Raw genomic sequence first — 14,539 nt, 5'->3', positions numbered from 1 at the left:
AGAGGCATCGGAAGGAGTTAGGATTGTCTATATGATGTAATTTCTCAGTCATTTTTAGGGTTGGACACTTGGGATTGCTTGACACTCCATTGTACATTTTATTTCTGCATTTTTGGCAAAGGAAAGACCAGGGTTTGCAGCACTTTTTGGGATCCCTGTGGCTTTATGTTTTGATGGTGTTTTTCTCTATGTAATTTGTAAGTTCACTGATATTTATGTGTACCATTTCCTTTATCTTTTTCTTTTGAAATTAAACAAATGAGTGACAAAGGTAGAATTCATTAGCTTTCTCTGCTCTACCTTTTAGTTTTGTTTAATTTTCAATGTTTTCTTTAGTTTGAAGAGGATTCTTGATACCCTCTTGCCCTCTTCAACTTCTCACCAGTCTGAACCCTCCATATTTACAAATCAAAGCATCAAAACAATTACCTTTCTTGCCCCAATAAGAACTCTGCAAAAATGGCCTTCATCCCTGGACCCAAATTTGCCTTTCCCTTGATTCCAACAAAACCCCCAAAAAATCAAATCAAATCCTTGCACTTCATACCTAGCCTAAAATTAGAACATATTTCAATCATCTCAAGCCCCATAGATCATAATTTGCTGAGATTGACCCTGAGAGAGTCCCCTCCTATCCTCGTAGGGCTAGCTACGAGGTTGAGCGTGGTTTGATGTTGGTCCTGGATCTTGCCTTTTCAGCCTGAGGTAAATCTAGGCTCTAACATAGTGGCGACCATACTGGGGAAGAAACATTTATTTGTTTGTTAGTGTTCTTTGTTTTATAGACTACACATGGAGTCTGAAGATTAGCCAGGTAGCCTTCAAAATGCTTTTGCTTTGCATTAGCGCAAGTAGATAAAATCTACTTCTATCAATCTTCGGTCTAGTCTTATAAACGGAAATATCTGACTTGCATATTTCCTCAGTAAAATGTAATCAATTTCAGATCTGATTGTTGATGGTGGATAGCAGTCAGACATAAGAAGGCTGAAATCATTCACATGGCGACTCCAATATCGAAAAATCCCAAGGTTCTAAATTTTTATGGCGACTCTACTCTTCAAGGATCAGTAGCCTGAAGAATTTCTTGGTCAATTCATTGTTATAAAAATGGATTTTCTTGCTCAACAGTATGCTCCCATGATTCGAGATCACATTCCAAGTTTTCCAAATAAAATTCCAAAGGTAAATTGGCAATGGAATTTGCCTACATTTAAAGATGATGATAGGAAGGATGCTACTTTACATCTGGTTAGATTTCACATGCATATTCGCAAGTTGAAGGTTGATTTTCCTGAAGATTGCTTGATGAAGATATTCATGGCCACTCTGGAAGGTGAAGCCCGATCTTGGTATGAAAGTTTTCCGCTTGCTTGTATTTACTATTTAGATCTGAAGGTCGCGTGTTCGATCCACGCTCACCGCAACTGTATGTTGGTGGAATGAAATCTTGGTTGATAAAGGGAAACCTTAGAGGGTTTAAGAGACCGGGGAGTTGTGTCGATCATAGACCATATGGAGTTTCGATTGACTCCATGTGATTTTATCTAAATAGATTCTTTTTGCTTTTGGTAATAGTAGAAAAATGATCATGGTTTCCTCATGGAATGGCCTTCTTTTATCTTAATCATGGATGGCCAGCACTTACGGCGGGCTGGGGAATTAGGATCTTACACGGTTTTTTTTGTCGATGACATTCTTGCTTTTGGCATGATATCCAAGATGATGTGGGCAACCTTACATAACATTTTCTATAAGTTTGGCAGCGCTTCTGGGCTTCTTATGAACAAGGGCAAATCGGTCTTACTATTTGGGGAGGGACAACAGGAGGATATTGAACATATCGCAAACCTATTTGGTGTGGAAGCTAAACCAATCAGCACTGGACTGAAATATTTGGGCTTCAGTATCAAGCTAAATAATTACAGCGTCAATGATTGGGTATGGATTGTTGACAGATTTCACATAGATGCTTAACTCTTGGAGGTAGAGTCATCCTCACACAGCAGGTTTTGCAGCAATTAGTAGTGTATTGGACACATCTTTACTACCTCCCTACCACTATCATTTTGAAATATTTTCATACCATGTTCTTTGAAAGGTATAAAGAATCTTATCCATCATTAAATTTAGTTCAGAACTGTTGCAAACATGCTTATAGTTTTATTGAACATCTTGAGAAAGTTTATGACGATGATAACTTCATGGATGATGAGATCATGGAAGCCTTGCATGAAAATCCATTTCAGCAGCATAAAGAGAGTGATACTTATCAAGATGATCAGGAAAATTTGTAGCAAGATCAAGATCTTAGTACGGTGGAAGATGATGAAAGAGAAGGTTTTATTTCAGATCTGTCCATAGAAGAAGACATCATGCAGGAAAGTCAAGTTTCAATCTTAGAATGTGATAAAGTCAAGTCAACTGTTTCAGATCTAGATTCAGATTATGATGATCAAGAAAACCTTGTTCTGAATCCCATGAAGGAGAGCTCTGCTATTAAGATCATCTGGAATGAAGAAGACAGAGTTATTGACCAAAGCCTTCATAAGGAGTTAATCGAGTCATTTCATGAAAAACAAGATGAAACCTTTGTTCAAGTAAGTGAAAAATCTTCTTTTGATAACTCAGTGGTAAATGATAATTTGATTGCCATGTCATATGAAGATGATCAACAATGTTTTCAAATTTCAAAAGATCAGGGAATTAAGGACTGTCATTCAAGTTTTTCATGTTTTAAAATGCTATTTCATGAATACAATCACTGTTTGAGCAAAAGGAAACAAAAAGTCTTATCTCCTCTATCTGAAGATGAGATAGATCAACTCCTGAAAGGTCATGTTACAGCTCAAGTTAACACAGATCTACAGTGTGCACATGGTCAAGAAGGCGATGGTGGAACTTCTTCCTCTTTTGAAAATGATGGCAGTCTTGTAATTAGCTTTATAGATCAGCAAACAAATAATATTGTCTTTCATGAAGATGATAAGGCTGTCATGTTTGATAATCTTGAAGATTGTTTTCTGTTTAAGAATGACCTAGACCATGAAGTTGATTAATATGAGCTTGAGAGAGACAATATGCCAGAATTTCTCATGGTCAAGGAATTCTCAGCTAACACTCAGATGGCAGAAGCTTATAACTCTCTGTGCCTTCCTATCACTTGGCAACCAGTTGTTCTTTCAGATCAAAATGAAGGGAGTACTTGTACTTTTGCTACTGGATCTCAAGCCAAGATAGTGCTTCAGGACTTTCAAGATCCTTTTGACATTCTTTTGCGAGCACTAGAGTAGATGAATGTTGTCTGGTTCATTAGCATAAGCCTTGGTTTCAGTGGTTATTGTGAGTTGCCTACATTTACATCATTCTACCTACTCGGAACAAGTGAGAGCAAAATTTCAATATATAGCCATCTACTGGATTGGTTACATTGGAAGGCTCACTACACATGATTGTACATATTTCATCAGTAGGCAGGTGGTTGTCATCAGGATTTGAAATTCTCAAATCTCGATGGTCTGCTGCCATCTAAAAGCTTTGTAAGTACTTGTTTTAGTTAATTCAATCTTGAGTCGTCTTTTGTTTCATTCAGTTTAAAGATAGTTTCAGCCGAGTGTCCAGTTTCATCTTTTGAGAGTCTTGTTTCAGTTTGGATTGGTCAGTTCAACTACGAGTCTTGAGTCAAAGTTTCGTAGTAATTGGTTTTTGGGTGTTTTGAAGTTATTGACTCCATAGCCCAATGGACGAAGGGACTACCTATCTCTCCTAGAGATCTATAGTTCTTGGCACCTCCAAGGAGCTACCATCCCCATTGGAGCCAATGTTAGAGTCGGTCTTTTCATCCCTCTGTCAGAGATCAAAATATCGTTTATTGCATTTCATCTTAGGTGTCTCATTCAGTCCTATCAGCTGCATTCTGCTAGGAGCATCAATCATCTGATGGAGGAGGCTTTTCACTCACGTTCCTCATGTCTTGTACCTGCTAGTCTAATTTAGTTCATCAAAATCATTTTCAAGTCAGTTGCAATCATGCTTGGTTTTATGTTCACCATAAAATCATTTTAAGGTTTTAGGGTTCATTAGGTCTAGGGTGTCGCTTAATTCAGTCTGCAAAATGTCTAATAATGCCAGCAGGCACATGAAGGAGTTTCAAATAAGATTTCATTGTAAAAATTTCATCGTGATAATGCTTGATCATGACTTTAGAAAAATCGTCAATTTCATCTTTTGTAATAAATGCCATGTAATTTTAAAAAAAAATCATTTGTCAAATTCTTCAGGCACAGCCTTGGTCGCCTTTGCCAAATTCCATGTCAACTATCCCTACAAAAAATAGACAAGAATTTCGTCATTCAGCTCAAAAAATCAAGTGGAAATAAAATCAGAGTTTGTATTAAAAGGGAAAGTGCCAAAGTTCTGCAAACATTACAAAGTGGGTTATTTGAAATTAAAAATCAAATTCATTGGGCATATAAGATATTTTTGGTGTTTTAACAATTCATTGGTATGCCAAAGAAGCCAAGTCAAACGTGGAGGAATGAAAACAGGGTTTCGAAGAACAGACTGTGGGTGAAATTCAATCATGGCACATAGGAAGAAGGTCACGGCACATTGGCTAGTCGCGGTGCATTGAGCCGCACATCACTATGTTAATTACAACATTCGCGGCGCACATACGGGTCGCGGTGCACTGGGTTATGCCCGTGGCGCACAGAGCCAACAAGTAGGTTTCGTCGTTGCTTCAATGAAATTTCATTTCGCTCCCATTTGCCCCGAGTAAGTCCAACTGATCTTGCCACTATTATTGAATAGTGTTTGGTGTGGTTTCGAAGTTTGATTTGGAGAATTTGAATGTAATTTAAACCCTATCATCTTATGAAAACTACTCTTAGGGTTTGAATTTGAGTTTTAAAAATTTGACTTTGGTGCCAAAATAATCTAACCCCTATTTCCCTTTCCCATCATTGTAATCATATCATCATTCCCAATCCCATATTCCCTTATGATCCCAAGTCACTCATTCCCCATTTATCCCTATCCCTAAACCCTACAATTTTCACTTTTCCATATCAAACCTCAGATTCCTAAATACAGTCAAGTGACTGTTATTACTTTTGACTGTAATTACATACACCCACTGTCCATATTCCCCACAGTCCTTTCCTATTTGGCACACATTTGGCAATTGGAAGCAAAGCACCAAATTCTCATTTTCAACAAGTCAAACATTCACTTGGCATAGACTTGTAACACCATGACAGACACTGAGTCATCATATGAACAAGACAATGATTCTAGCACAGAGCTTCATGCACCGAGGAGGGCTCGTAAGGGTGGCAGACATGTCAAAGAAGAGCTCACCTCATTGGCTCAATTGCAGGCCTACCCACTTGACATGACGTGTTTCCAACAACAGTCATGCTTTCAGTACTGTGGAATGATTGCTCAGATTCAACATCATCACGAGTTGGCTCGGTTGTTTGTTTTGCATTTGCATAATGGTCAGGTAACTCTTGCTGGTGTAAATTTCACCTTGACAACAGAGACCATTTCTCAAGAAACAGGAATACCGAATGTAGTTGAGGAGTGGAACAAAAGACAACAGGTAGAAAGAGTACATTATGAACCATACATCAGGCCCAGCTATGTGAAACAGCTCAGCAGGGTGTTCCCATTCCAATTTTTGAAAGAATCCTATGCGCCGTTGATGAGACTCATTATCAGATACTTCAGTTGTGAGGGCCGCTTCTCATGCCTCTATGCATACCATATCAGATTATTGATGCATTTGATGAGAGTAAAGATGATTAACATTCCATATTTCATGTGCTGAAACATCGAGAGGATGACTAATCTTGTACAAAAGAAGACTCCTGAACGGAAGTATAACATCATTTACCATTATGTGCTCATCAAGATCATTGTTGTACATCAACTTGGCTTGCAGGGTATCACATGGGAAGATTTCATTACCGTGAGTTCTTCATAGCTTCAGCAGCTCATCAGGAGGTTGTCCATGATGCGGGTGAATCTTCACAACAATATGGAGGTCGGGAAGCAGAGACTACTAGTGTGCCAACATATGTCACCTATCAGAGAGGCATGAGAGGATTGTTTGCAGCAACCCGACGAGTACTGTCTCCACCTGGGGTGGAAGGGGACTCATTGCTGTCATCAGCAGCATAGGTATAGGACAAAGACAAGAAGCCTATGCAGGATGAGGGCCCTTCAAGAGGCAAAGACACTGATTTCATACTCATCGATGATGATTTTAGCTCTCCTAGCTCAAAGCTGAGGGAGATTATTCAGGAGCAGAAGGCCGAGATAGATGCATTGACCAAAAAGTTGCAGAGAGCTCACTGGGTCATAAACTATTTGGAGTAGTGAAACAAATAATTGGAGGATCAACATACAGTCATGGAGTTGCAAAACATCCGTGAAAACCGGCAGGCTGCCCAAAGAAGCTTAAATGAGATGACACCCATTCAGCAGAAGATAGAGGTTGATCAAGAGATTTGGCTTGAGAGGGTCAATATTGTTAGAAAATTATATATTACGGAGAAATGGAACACATAAAATATTGCAGAAATATAAACACAGAAAATGCACAAAACAAGAGAGACACAGATATACGTGGTTCACCCAGTTTGGGCTACGTCCACCCCGAACAGCCAGTCCTTCCTTTCTATTATCTAGCAAAATGAAGAGACACAACCTACAGCAAATCCGCTGTAATATCCTCTGTTTTCTCTCACAGTCTCACCTCTCTATTTCTCGCTCATAGAATACACATCTATCACACAGCCTCAAATACAATACCCTCATACAAAGAGAGGGGTTGCCTTCTAGGGAAAAAAACCCTAAACTAAACATAAGTTCTATCGTCAGATCATCCGCCTAATGAATGGCCCAGATTGACTAGAAGTTACTATACTTTTACAAGGCAATTTTACAGTTGTTTTTAGCTTCGGGGGCTCTGCCCCCGAAACCCCCGCTAGGGGGGGCTCCCAAAGGACACAGCGCCCCCCCTGCAGTGAATATTTTACAGTTCGAACTGGGGTCTTATGTGGCGATACCTTTGAATATAGAAGATAATCAGGCTCCACACCCAACAAATATTCATCTTGAGAAGTTGTTGGAAAAGGAAAACAAAGACAAGGACATGCTCAGGCAAATGAAAAATCATTATTGGGCACGAACTCATGTTTGCAAAGCGAGGATCAAAATCCTGAAGGCAAGACTAAGGAGGGCACTAAAACGACGCAAAAGGAATGATAGGCTCCAAATATTGGCCAAAGCTTCTTTGTCTAAGCATGATACTTGATGATGGACCTTCAGTCCAAATTTCAACAAATTTGGAGAAAATTTGGTCAATTTTGAATTTTTTGGCTTCAAAACAGATTTTCCTACCCAACGCATAGCGCCACTTGGCGCGCGCTTATAATTGGGAGATCCTCTAGAGGAAAAGTTTGTATTTCTAGATTTTTTATAAAAATTTATGCATGCTCATGAATTACCTAAGGATTTCATCAAGTTTTGGGTTGCCTAAAGAGTAAAAAACAAGCAAAAAAAGACCTCTCTGCCGCCTTTTGCACCCACAGGAAGCAGTGTTGGGAGATTGGATGTTTTGAGGGGAAAATGGACACTAAATCACGAAATTCCACTTGGGTTGGAAAGTAGACGGGTAGGTCTTTCCAACGAGCTATCTTGAGCTCAATTTGGATTTCGGAAAGACCCTCAAAATCAGCCTCAAATATGTGCTACCCATACAGGTTTCAGGCGCGGCGCATAGGGAAATTTGGCCTATTTTTCACTCAGCAGCTCAGAATTTCGCCCAATTTTGACTAGTTTCACTTTTTCATGTAAATTTTGACTTATCTTGATGTAAATTCATGACTTTGATGTAATTTTGGCACATTTATACTCATCCATGTAGATTCATTCACTAAAAGGTGAAAAGATAGTGAATGAATCAGTTTCCTTTTATATAGAGGCAAGTCGTTTCATTGCCTATTTTTTAGTTCCTTATTTATATATGGTTGAAATAGCTCCTAGAATGATGAGCTCGACCCCTAGAGTCATGGGAAGGAGTTAGGCTTGTCTATATCATGTAATTTCTCAGTCATTTTTAGGGTTGGACACTTGGGATTGCTTGACACTCCATTGTACATTTGATTTCTGCATTTTTGGCAAAGGAAAGACCAGGGTTTGTAGCACTTTTTGGGATCCCTGTGGCTCTGTGTTTTGATGGTGTTTTTCTCTATGTAATTTTTAAGTTCACTGATATTTATGTGTACCATTTCCTTTCTCTTTTGTTTCTGAAATTAAACAAATGAGTGACAAAGGTATAATTCATTAGCTTGAGGTGCTCTACCTTTTAATTTTGTTTAATTTTCAATGTTTTCTTCAGTGTGAAGAGGATTCTTGATACCCTCTTTCCCTCTTTAGCTTCTCACCAGTCTAAACCCTCCATCTTTACAAATCAAAGCATCAAAACAATTTCCTTTCTTGCCCCAATCAGAACTCTGCAAAACTGGCCTTCATCCCTGGACCCAAATTTGCCTTTCCCTTGATTCCAACAAAACCCCCAAAAAATCAAATCAAATCCTTGCACTTCATACCTAGCCTAAAATCAGAAGATATTTCAGTCACCTCAAGCCCCATAGATCATAATTTGCTGAGATTTACCCGGAGAGAGCCCTCTCCTGTCCTCGTAGGGCTAGCTACGAGGTTGAGCATGGTTTGATGTTCGTCCTGGATCCTGCCTTTTTAGCCTGAGGTAAATCTAGGCTCTAACAGACTACACCTCTGACTTTGGTCTGCTGAATTCTTTAGTTAGTGTAGCTTGGATAGCCGTGATTCCCGCATTTGGATTATCACTTGAGTGCTTAATGTACTAGGTCAGCGTGCGATCCTGCAGAGTGCTAACCAATGTCAATTTCTTGATATTATCATCTGTAACTCCCTGGGCTTCCCATACAGCCTTTACAACAAACCAAAACTGGTTCGGATCTTCATTTCCCAATCCTTCGAACATAGGCAACTTTATCATGTTGGCCATGTTAAAATGTGGTGGTGTCAGAGGTGGTATGGGCAAAGATGGAGGTGATGGTGGTGAAACTGGCGGTGGTGTGGGTGGAGGTGGTATGCATGGAATCCTCTGCCTTACCAAATGGATTGCAGTTCACGGAGAGACCCTCATGAGCTCTTCCTCGTCCCCTCATAGAGGTGAAATCAAGGGGTTAGTCTCTAGTGCCGCACTTCCTTCATTTCTGTAAGTTTTCCCACTTCTCGTAGCCCCGGACATCAATGTAACTACATAATCCACTTTTCGCACAATATCATTTTAATCCAAGTGTTTAGAGACTTTACGTACTTACCTCGCAGTCCTTTGAGAAAGCGTCACTCTACCTTGCAATAAATGACTAAAGTATCTATCGTGAACTTAGTAATCAATCCTCCTATAATCCAATCGAGCTAGTGATCAAAAACATGCGTGATCTTATCTTCTAATGCTTCCAATCTACACACCAATTCAGGGGTCCACACAATAGGACCGTCAAGCTTCCACCTTCCTTGGCTATCTGCTAGCTTTGCGATCCATTCGTACAGCTCAGTAGGGAAAGATGCGAAGAAAATTTCGTGGATCTCTGTGTACAGGTAGCAGTCTAACCACTCCTCCTTCGATAGTCATGGATTCCTGTTCTCCTATGCCACGATTTCATGGATTTTCCTGTCCAACCACCCTTCAGTCTCCTTCTTAGCTAGATTCCAGTGATGCGGCATCAGACATCTCCATGCAAATTCCAGTCTCGGCAATGGAACCATTTGTTGGCTTGATGGGGCCTAACCCAGGATTGAAGATAATTAGCCAAACAAATCCCTGTACTACTGGCCCTTTCAGCAACATCCCATGGGGCGCTGACTGAGGTCTCACCCGAAGCAGTATGGGGGGATTTTGGAACCAAGTTTCTGCACCCATGAGATGTCTGAAGGGTCGACTTAGTCCAACTAGGAATGTCTTCATGTAGGTCACTTCCTGCACTATCCTGATCTGCGAGACCTTTGGGATCTATTATAATCTCCTTCTCTCAACCCTAACCAAGGGCTAACATGCTTTCACGCTCCTAAGGCAGCGATCTGCGCTATTCTCCCAAGTACACCGCGGATCTTACTGATCTTCTTATAACTATTAGTTAACTTCACATAAACAATTACTTATCTTATATTCACTTATTCAACACATTCATATGAGTTCGCGGAGCAAATAAACAATAAACTTGTAAGTCATACCCAATATAGTTCAATGCATAAAACAGGGAAAAGATACACAGAATGAAAAGAAACTTCTCTTTATTATTTCTCCAATGGTTATAGACTCGACTCACCCTGCGCGCTCAGCTCCAAAGGTCCATGCACTCAATTGCAGACTACTAGGCCTCTGCACACTCAACTGCAGAGCCTTCTCCAACTCTACGACCCAAAGACGTGACTTTACACTTCCACTCAGACTCAATGCTTCTTCTTCATTCTCTTAGATTAGATTCAATTAGATTTCTCTTTACAACTTACAGCCTCGCTCTATTTATACAATTCCATGGTCTGTGGACCATAGGTAGAAGTCGACATTACATTACAAAAGTAAGGGCAGACAACCCTATAACTCAATTACAACTTCACACTCCGCGCCCACAAATCGTGGAGTATTTACATTGGACTTAGTCAAAACTTGGGCTTTAAGCCCCAAAACTTGCCTTTGGGGATCCCACGCCCAACACTAGTTCGAAAGGAATCTCACCTAGTAGCATCATGATCTCTTTGAATCCAACAATCAACTACGCTTCAGATTTAGGCCTGCTAAATTCGCTATTTAGCATTGCTTGGATGTCTACGACTCTTGAATTCGGGTTATCGTTGGAGTACTTAATATAAGAGGTCAGTGCGCGATCTTGTAGAGTGCTAATCAGTGTTGCTTTCTTTATATGGTCATTTGTAACACCTTGCACTTCCCATACATCCCTTACAACGAACCAGAATTGGTTCAAATCCTCATTTTCCAAACCTTTCAACACAAGCAAGTTCACTGTATTTGCCATACTAAATTGTGGTGGTGGTGGAGGTGGTACAGGTGAAGTTGGAGGTGATGGCGATGAAGATGGAGGTGGTTTGGGTGGAGGTGGTGTTTGAGGAAACCTCTATCTTATGAACTGTATAGCACTCCACAGCGAGGCCTTCGTTATCGCTCCTTCATCCCCTCGCGGTGGTGAAATAAAGGGGCTGTACTCCGGACCGTTATTTCCCTCATTTCTGTAACTTTTTCCACTTTGCGTAGTCCCAAACATCAAGGTAACCACATAACCTGTTTTTCACACAACAACATTTTAATCCGAGTATTCAAATATTTTATGTACTTACCTCGTGGTCCTATGAAAAAGCATCGTTCTGCCTCGCTATAGCTAACTGAGGTGTCGACCGCGAACTCCGTAACAAATCCTCCTATAATGCGATCAAGCGAGTGATCGATGGCATGTTTGATCTTATCCCTCGATGCTTCCAACCTTCACACTAGTTTTGGCATCCACACAATAGGACTGTCAAGCATCCACCTTCCTAGGGTATATGCAAGCTTTGCGATCCACTCATATAGCTCAGTAGGGAAGGACGCGAAAAATATTTCATGGATCTCCGTATACAGGTAGTTGTCTAGCCACTATTCTTTTGACAGTCATGGGTTTCTGTTTTCCTGCACCGCGAACTCGTGAATTCTTTTGTCCAACAAACCTTCGATTTATTTCTTAGTTGGATTCTAGTGATACAACGTCACAAATCTCTCATGCAGACTATGGTCCTGACAACAGAACCATTTTTTGGCTTATGGGGGCCTAACCTAGGTTCAACGTTAGTTAGCCAAACAAATCCCTACACTACTGGCCCTTTCAGTGTCAATCCGCGGAGCGCAGACTGAAGTCTCACCTGAGGTAGTATGGGGGGATGCTAGAACCATGTTTCCACACCCTTGAGATGGATGTGATGTCGGTTTATTCCAACTATACCTGTATTCATGTAGGTTGCTTATCCCTTTGTTCTACCCTTCAGTACCTTCACGAACTATTACAATCGTTTTTCGCTTAGCCCTAACCAAAAGTTGATTTTCTTTCATGCTACTAGGGCAGTGAATTGTGATATTTCCCAAACTATGCTAAGTATCTTACTTATCTTATTAACAAATCTTAGTTAGCTTCATGTAAACAGATTCTCTTACTTGTGTTCACTTAACCAATACAGTTATACATTTTCGCACATCATATAAGTATTAGAAGTGAAATTCATACCCAATATAACAGATGCATAAACAAGAATGAAAGATGCAGAAATTATAGAACATTTCTCTTTATTGATAATTCTAGATGACTACAAACTCGACTCACCCTGCAGACTCAGCTGAAGGGGTCCACGCACTTAGCTGTGGACTTCTAGGCCTCTATGCGCTCAGCTGTAGAGCCTCCACCTACGCTACGACCTAAACTTAGACTTCTACTCCAAAGATATGACTCAATTCTTTGTCATTGATTAGTGATCGATTATACCTTAACTACTTAGAGCTTCACTCAATTTATACAATCCCATGGTCCGCAGACCATGGGTAGATCTTTCACAATCGACATTACATTATCAAAATAAGGGCAAACAACCCTATGACTTGTTAACAAAAAAATGCGCAGTCTTTACATTAGGATTACAAAATTGGACCAAAATATGGGCTTTAATCCCCAAAACTTCCCTTGGGGGATCTCGCGCCTAACATTGGACCCTCATACACCTCCAAGCTTACTAAAATCAACTCTTCTCATAATTCGTTACATGTTTTAATTATATTTTTCTTAATGAGATGAGTAAAAGTAAGATGTTATGTGTAGTGGTCTAATGTGCATTAATTACAGGTTTTTGGGAGAAAATTATGGAAAATTATGGCTAAATAATGTGTAGGAACTCGAATGAGACAAGAAAGAGAAATTATAGGAGATGGATCTTCCTCATTAAATCCTCACTCATTCGAAGATCTCTTAATCAAATCACACCAGCTCGAAGTTGCAGACAGCTGAGTCATGACGATGATTGGAATCCGAGCCAGTGATAGTTAAGAACCAGTTTATCTTGAGATTGGGAGCCAAGCCTCCCTATATTTAAGAAATTTGTTGGAAATTTTACTTGTATAAATAAGGAGGCCTAGAGCCTCATTAGGATTCAGATATTTTTATGCAAGATAACTAAGCACTTTCAAGTTAAAGGATTGTGACAAAACACAATTATTTATTTTTTGATATGTTAATGAAAATGAGCATTCCGTTGATCTAGCAATGAGTTGACTCAAAGTGTTATAGAAATTTTTGGGCACTGCAACCCCAATCAAACATGTCCATAAAACAAGGGCTCCTAAGTCCCTAAAAGTGTTGTTCCATCCCCCAAAAGAACAAGGTCAGCTGATTACATCATCTCCCAGAGGTTCTCCATGAAAAACTACTCAGAACTAGTCAAAACTATACCATCTCACCTGCTCCATGGTCAAAGTGCGCTACATCCCACCCAAATGCACACGGGAGGTGCGATGCATATTGAAACGCCCTTCTATGGGATGCGATGGGTGAGAGTGGACAAATGGCAGAGTCAATTTGCGAGGTGGATGATCATGGAATCTTCCAGAAACTTCTCCTGTGACACTTGCCTCTCTGCATTCGCCCAGGGATGAGTAAGAGATCATCAATCTCCAATTGGAATCAAGAACTATCAGAGAGACAACACTAATCAAATCTCAGAAGCTGACTCACCTCCCTTGCAAACATCTATATATGGATCCCTCATCCTGGAGATCCAGAGGCTAGAATTTTGTATCTTGTAAGGAAGTGCTGCTGGTTTCTTGGTGTAACATCATAGTGTTGGGTGATCTAAGCTTTTCATGAGGTGAAGAAGGGCTTTCTTGCTAAGAGGATGACACTGGGTCAGAACAATTGGTGGTAATCCTCTTTTCTATTCTTGATATTGATAAAGCTATTCAAGTTTTCCTCCACATTCTTGTATGATTGATGATATATGATTTTGTGTGGTCAATATATATCTGGTCCTATATTTTTTATGATAGTAGATCTCTGTTCTTGGATAGTGTTATGCTACTTTGATTCTACAGGTGCTCTTTGAAACTGGGTAGACGAGGAAACGAGTGGCAAATATCTATCAGAAGGGAGAGGAATCAAGCAAGGAACCAAGCACAAGACAGAGGTTGGTCTCCTTTGTTCCCCTCTTATCTACTTCTCATAAAGGAAAATGAAAGTAGTTTTAGTTTGTTTATTTCTAAGATAGCTACCAGTCTTAGTGGGACTAGAAGCTCTGCATAGACACTAGATTTCCCGATAACAAAATTGCGACTCCACTGGGGAACGAATAGATTCTTTGTTTTTCTATAGTTGTTTGCTTTATAAACTGACAGACGGAGCCTGAAGTCAAGCCAGCTAGCCTTTGAACTGCATTTTCTATGCAAGTGCAA

At 40.1% G+C, this 14,539-nt stretch overlaps 1 pseudogene; it reads left to right on the top strand.

Moving 5' to 3' along the window:
* Nucleotides 1-1,629: 1,629 nt before the first annotated feature.
* Nucleotides 1,630-14,539, top strand: part of LOC149162245 (phosphatidylserine decarboxylase proenzyme 3-like) — an 85,023-nt pseudogene continuing 72,113 nt past the window's right edge.

This window comes from Pinus tabuliformis, chromosome 5_2 (genome assembly GCF_031772625.1).
Source record: "Pinus tabuliformis cultivar Carrire ecotype Pingquan chromosome 5_2, CPIR1, whole genome shotgun sequence".
Lineage (NCBI taxonomy): Eukaryota > Viridiplantae > Streptophyta > Pinopsida > Pinales > Pinaceae > Pinus > Pinus tabuliformis.
This window is presented reverse-complemented; position numbering and strand designations above follow the sequence as displayed.